Source organism: Mus pahari, chromosome 14, assembly GCF_900095145.1.
Source record: "Mus pahari chromosome 14, PAHARI_EIJ_v1.1, whole genome shotgun sequence".
NCBI classification, from domain to species: domain Eukaryota; kingdom Metazoa; phylum Chordata; class Mammalia; order Rodentia; family Muridae; genus Mus; species Mus pahari.
In genome coordinates, this window is record NC_034603.1 from 1429615 (window position 1) to 1436471 (window position 6857).

Sequence of the window (6857 nt, forward strand, 5' to 3'; positions counted from 1 at the left end):
TTAGAATAAATCACAATAATTTGGAAACATTTTGTCAGGCTTTCAGAAATCTTTAATTTCATAAAAGCATGTTGGATAGCTTTTTCACATGGGAGTTAAAGCATGTTTATTACAAAGGAGCCTAGCAGTCGGGCTAGTGAGATGGCTCAGCAGGTAAAAAGCTCTTGTCATTGAGTCTGATGGTTTGAGCTCAAATCCTTAGGACCCACATAATGGAGAGAAAACAGATTTTACAAGTTGTCCTCTGATCTTCACAACTGCACTGGGGCACACTTGCACATACACACACGTACAGAATAAATTTTAAAAATGCTAATTTAGAAGAGAACCTAGTAATAAAGCCAGGTTTAAAAGTATATAAAACAACATAAAATCCTGAATCTGAATAGTAGTAACTAACCTGTGTAGTGGAGGTACTGGCACAGGCTTGGGAATAACATGGAGGAGGGCTACTGATGCTTGTGGACCTGTCTCTGTCAGTGCTACATGACTGGAATTAATCTAGCTCAGTGGTTCTCACCTTCCTAGTGCTGTAACCCTTTAATACAGTTCATCATGTTGTGACTCTTTACCATAAAATTATTTCCTTGTTACTTCATAACTGTAATTATGAATCATAATATAAATATCTGAAATTCAGGATGTCTGATCTGCAACCAACAAAGGGGTTGAGAATTGCTTATCTAGCTTGCCTTCCAGGCCTACTATTTTGTCTTTTCCTTGATCCATTTTTACTGTTTCACATTTGAATTAGTGGACTTTTTACTATTCAAGTTTCAGTTTGTTTTTATATTAGCAGTATTCTTTGTATTGAAGTTTTTGCAGTTCTCTGGTGACTGTGCTGGCTGGGAATGTATTCAGTAAATAAATCCTCAGTTTATATACCCAGGGAACAGGGCATACCTTCACCACCACTCAGAGAGTAGAAAATTAACTACAGAAATGGATTTGGACCCACTGAGCAAATATTGTTACAGTTAAAAACAATCATGTTACCTGCAGTAACTGATGGAGTATAAAATCTGTGTGCTCTAGCAGTACTGATTTGAACTAAGGTTAGGAATGGACGGGGTGAGATCGGAATAGGAACAGGTAGTGAGTGCTCTGTCATCTGAGAGGAGATCATGATAAAGGGATGTAGATGGAGGGTGGTAGGATGTTGTTAGAATCACAGAACTTAACAGCTAGACAGACTGTGGCGTGTTACAGTGGAGGAAATGGGGAGGACTGAGGTGGAAAGGAAAGGGAAAGGACAGGGCTTATAGAGAGCAAGAATAGGAGTGTACATTGTTGAATGGGCACATAAACAAAATGCTTATAAAACTTAAGCAACATAGAAGTGAAGCCAAAACCATCTAGAGACATTTATTCGGGGTTGAAGGTTGTAAAACATTTCAAAAATAATGGTAGAAAAAGGTATATCATAGCATTAATCCATGGTTCTTTCTTAGAGGGATGGGCTTTTAACTCCTCCCTGTGATGCTTTATGCAGGGAACTGTGCTGGGGTAGAGGTGCAGTTTGCAGTCCCAATTCAAGCTCAAACTCTATTTGTGTATGCATATTGTCCCAGGTTGAGTTTGTCCTCAGTCACCAGTAGGTGTCAGCCCTGTTTTGCATTTTCTCTGTCCCTCAGGGTGACTTGGTGTGTGTGTGTGTGATTTCCCACCCTTTATTAGTCAACATGTACTCAATGGTCACACTTCTCTTGCTATTCTAAGTCTGAGGTGCTGTTTGGAACACATCAGTGGTACCTTCTTGGCTGGACATGTTGAGTTGTTGTTTACCTTCTGGGCTAGACATGTTCATCTTACTGGGGCTCACTGTTGGCATCTGTCTTCCCATAGTTAAAAATCAGGCCAGTTCACATGTGGTCTAGCACATTTCTCATTTGTTTTGTTTTGTCTTTTCAAGACAGCATTTCTCTATATAGCCCTGGCTGTCTTGGAACTTGCTCTATAGACCAGGCTGGCCTCAAACTCAGAAACCTGCTTGCCTCAGCATTCCGAGTGCTGGGATTAAAGGCACGAGTCACCACTACCCAGCTTTCTCTCATTCTTTTTTTTTTTTTTTTTCTTTTTAAAGATTTATTTTTATATATGTGAGTACATTGTCGCTGTCTCCAGACACACAAAAAGAGGGCATTAGAACCCTTTACAGACGGTTGTGGGCCACCATGTGGTTGATGAACTCAGGACCTCTGGAAGAACCATTAGTTAATTGGGGGTTGGGGAGGGAGGGTGTTGTTTTTTATTGTTCGGAGATAGAATAGACAGAGTCTGGCTGTACACGCCCAAGCAGGCCTCACTTTCAATATCATTGGACAGTTGAGTGCAGGGATTACAGATGGACACCACCATGCCTAGCAACTTGCCTCTTATTTTTAACCTAAATGTTTCATGTCTCCAACAGGTATACTGTTAAGCAACTGCTGCCTTTTTATTTTCAAACCCAAGATTTCACACATGTGAGGCAAGTGATCTACTGCTGAGCTATACCTTCAAGTTTCTGCTTGTCTTTGACAAATGTCTCCAAAGAAAAAAGCTGCTCACACAGGAGAGCTCTCAGGAAAGATACTAAAGAAACTTCATAACTGGTATTTTCCAAAGAACTTCCAGATAAGCTAAATCATGACAATTCACTGCAAGTAGGGCCTAGGCCTAGAAAGAAGTCATCTTCTGATTCACACCTGTTACTACAGTCTCCATGCACGAAGAGAAGCAGAGTCAAGGGCATGATATAAGAGCCCTAGTGCCCACTGATTCAGCTGCTCTTATAAGAAAGAATAAATGTGTTGGTGCAAGTCTTTAGCTAATCTCCAGAGTATTGAAGAAGTTTATTCTGACAGCTTTGCCAGTGCCTTCATTGCATTCTGGACCAGGGGATTTCTGGAAGTCCTTTGTTTTCCTGCTGATATCACTTAATTATGCTCTAAGGAGATTTAGATACTGACTTACTTATTTTTGTTTGATGATTGTGAGTATTGGTCTGTAAGTATATTATATAGGGTGCGGTGCCCATGGAGTCCAGAGGAAGGTGTCATATCCCCTGGAACTGGAGTTACATGCAGCTTGGCAGTTGTAAGCTGCCAAGTGGCTGCAAAAAACCAAACCGTAGTCCTTCTCAAGAATAGTCAGTGCTTTTTTGTGTTAATGAAATATGTATTCTAGCTAGCCATATAAAAGACACAAAGACCTGGTATTTTATTTACAAGCTGTAAGCCTAGCTTTGTCAGGTTCTATGCTATTCTCACCTATATTCAAGCCATATGCCCCTTGTTAGTTGCTGTTTGAGTCTCACTCAGGCTGCTTTTGCTCCATCAGCCTGTCCTCAGGGTGTACTTCTGGCCATGTGCTCATGATGCATCCTGCCTCACAGTGGCCTCCTCCTCTCTCTGTCTTCTTTCTCCTTCTCCCCCGTGGTCTATCCAGACTCCCTCACTTGATTCTCGGGTCACACCTTTCTCCTACCCAATCACAGGTTCTAGCCTTTTATTAACCAATAGCTTTACATTGGGGTGCAAGATTTACACAACAAGTGAGGATGCACTTGTCTAGACAGCAAACAGATTTTGGGGTTCAGAACTTAGTATTTGTATACATAACAACAGACCAACCCACAACATTTTCCCCTTTTTGTCTAAATATAAAAGGTTCTTTCTCAGCCGGGCGTGGTGGCACACGCCTTTAATCCCAGCACTTGGAAAGCAGAGGTAGGCGGATTTCTGAGTTCGAGGCCAGCCTGGTCTACAAAGTGAGTTCTAGGATAGCCAGGGCTATACAGAGAAACCCTGTCTTGAAAACAAACAAAAAAAAAACCCATACAAACAAACAAAAAACAAAAAGGTTCTTTCTCTTACAATAATAAACTATATACATTAGAATAATGATGAATATTATTAAGTAAGATTTACTTTCACAGAGTCTAATCCATATGTATTTGGCAACTGGGGAGAAAGTATTGTATTATCTTTCCTATCCTAGAGAGATTAGAGTTCTGTATTTAAATCATTTTTTATCATAACTTGCATTACTAATCTACTTCTAGACCTAAAAACATTTTTTTCAAGTTCTAAACAATTGTAAGACTATATATATCTAGTCTTCAACCCTATAAGAGACTTAAGGAATAAATTTATCTGAGTATGCAAGAAGTACAGGCAAGCAACTTCCAAAACTTTAGAAATGACAGAGAAAGTTGGCTGCCTGAACAGTTCCAGAATTTTTCTATAACCTTGAAGCTTCTATCTTTAGCCTCTGGCCCAGAATTTCTGACAGACTTCAGTGTGAAACAGGACTATGAAGTACTAGACTATCTGGTCCTTCAGAGTGTGGTATTCGACTTTTCTGCAACCAGGTTTGTCCATTTGGATGGCATTTTGTCTGTAGTTGAAGAAAGGGCAGTTTTGCCTAGTGGCAGCTTGCCAGATTTGAAGCAAACTTCATTAAAGGTTCTGATGCTCATCATCATCTTTGAAGTAGAAATGGGGGTGCTGTCAGGAGCTGACATACAGTTAAAAAAAAAATCTTTAAAATAAAACATTCTCCTCAAATGCCATATTCTGTAAGTCTCAGGTTTTTGAAGACCATCTATCCATAGCATATCTGAATAGGCAAACTTTGCTTGTTTTTAGCTATTTATTATCTGTTTAACCTAGAAGCATATTTTGTGATAAAACTAGTCTACTATCTAACATGATTCTATGGATTTGATTGACTGTTAATTCATATTACTTATCTTAAATAGTTTGTAATAAAGGCTTTAAAAGGGACTAGAACTTCACTTGCACCTTCAAATGAGTTGCATAGGACCCATACTTTATGCAAGAGTTGTAGCATAATGCACAATATGTCCTAACAAAAATAACCTTAATTTTGTGTCAATATCCAAAAATCTATACCACTGCATCCAAATATAACTTCAATTTTGTATCAATATGCTAAGATACATACCAGTGTAAGATTATGGGCTATAAAATGTTCTTTGGTTTAAGAATAGGTTCAATAGCTGGGCGTGGTGGCGCATGCCTTTAATCTCGGCACTCAGGAGGCAGAGGCAGGCGGATTTCTGAGTTTGAGGCCAGCCTGGTCTACAAAGTGAGTTCCAGGACAGCCAGGGCTATACAGAGAAACCCTGTCTCAATTAAAAAAAAAAAAAAAATATATATATATATATATATATATGTTCAATAATCTACCCCTTTTTTTCTATTATTCTTATTCCTATATGCCCCCTTTTCAATGCCTCTCCCCCTACATAAGAAAGGAGAGTCTTACCTCCTAGATCCTGTTTTTTTTCACTGATCAAGACCATGTAACAATTTGCAGCCAACCTCCTAAATGACAACAAACATTCATAAGCCATTGAAAGACCAAAAAAAAAATCCACTCTGTGTCTTAGGGTTCAGAATTTAGCATTTGTATATGTAGCAACAGACACTTAACTGCCTAAAAAGCATTTGGATGATTTAAAATACCATGTATATGTGTTTACATCATTAACTATTGACTGCACTCGGTACTCATTTGTAGAGTCAGACATCTGTTATTTTCCTCAGTTTGCAGGACTTAGTGTTTACAGTGGTGCAGATTTTTGGTAGTGAATCCTCTCAACTTCTGTGTGAATGGCAAGGTTTTTATTTTGTCTTTGAGTCTATACTTGTCAGTTTGTGTTGTAATGCTGGCCTTAGAAATTAAGTTGGGGGGCTAGTGAGATGACTCAGTGGTTAAGAGCACTGACTACTCTTCCAGAGGTCCTGAGTTCAATTCCCAGCAACCACATGGTGGCTCACAGCCATCTGTAATGAGATCTGATGTTCTTTTCTGGTGTGTCTGAAGACAGCTACAGTGTATTCATATACATAAATAAATAAATAAATAAATCTTTTTTAAAAAAGTTAAGTTGGGAAGGTTTCTTGGCTTGTTTTCTGAAAGTGATTGTGAAAGATTGTCATAATTTGTTTCTTACAAAAAGAAGTCTACATAAAAATAGGTACAAGTGTATATCTGTATGTCTATAAATATTTACCTGTGTATTAATAATTTAAGCTGGATGTTGTAGGTCGTTCAGGCCTCCAATCTGAGCACTTGAGAGACTAATGCAGAAGGATTACCTTGATAAGGCTAGCCTTATTCATAGGACAGACCTATCTCAAAGAAGGAAAAAAAAATCAAGAAAGGACTGTCAAGATGGTTTAGTTATTAAAGTGCTTCTATGTAAGCACAAGGGCCTGTGTTCACATTCCCAGCTCCCATGTTAAAAAGCCAGGCATGCAGTACACATCTGGAACCCCCTTGCTGGGAAGGTAGGGAGATCCCAAGCTCACTGACCAGCCAATATAGCTGTCATTGAGTTCTAGGTTTAGTGTGACATCCTGTCTGAAAAAAATAAGATTGGAGAGTGACCTAAGAAAGACATACAATGCCACCCTCTGGCATCTACAGGTATACACATACATAGGACCAATCCGTATGCTTGTAAGACCTGGGTTTAATCCCTACACCCATGCAAAAAGAAGCTGTATTACTAATTTGACACTAACAGTGTTTTGGAGAGCATACCTACATTGTTGGTGTATTGCATTTTCATTCCATCTCATGTGTTTTTTAAATTTCTTTTAACCTGTGGTACATAAATGTATTTGGAGTTTTTCCAGAGAACTCTTCTCTTCTTTTCTCTTCCCCTTCCCCTTCCCCTTCCCCTTCTCCCCTCCCTCCCTCCCTTACTCTGTCCCTCCCTCCCTTCCTTTCTTTCTTTCTTTCTTTCTTTCTTTCTTTCTTTCTTTCTTTCTTTCTTTCTTTCTTTCTTTCTTCCTTCCTTCCTTCCTCTTTTTTTAACTTAACATCAGTCGCAACTTTGG

General features: G+C 39.0%; 1 protein-coding gene across 2 annotated transcripts in view; it reads left to right on the forward strand.

The window, feature by feature from the left end:
* The window catches only part of Ubtd2 (ubiquitin domain containing 2), a 64890-nt gene that overhangs the window by 24980 nt on the left and 33053 nt on the right, over positions 1-6857 (forward strand). The gene's annotated exons all lie outside the window — the stretch shown is intronic.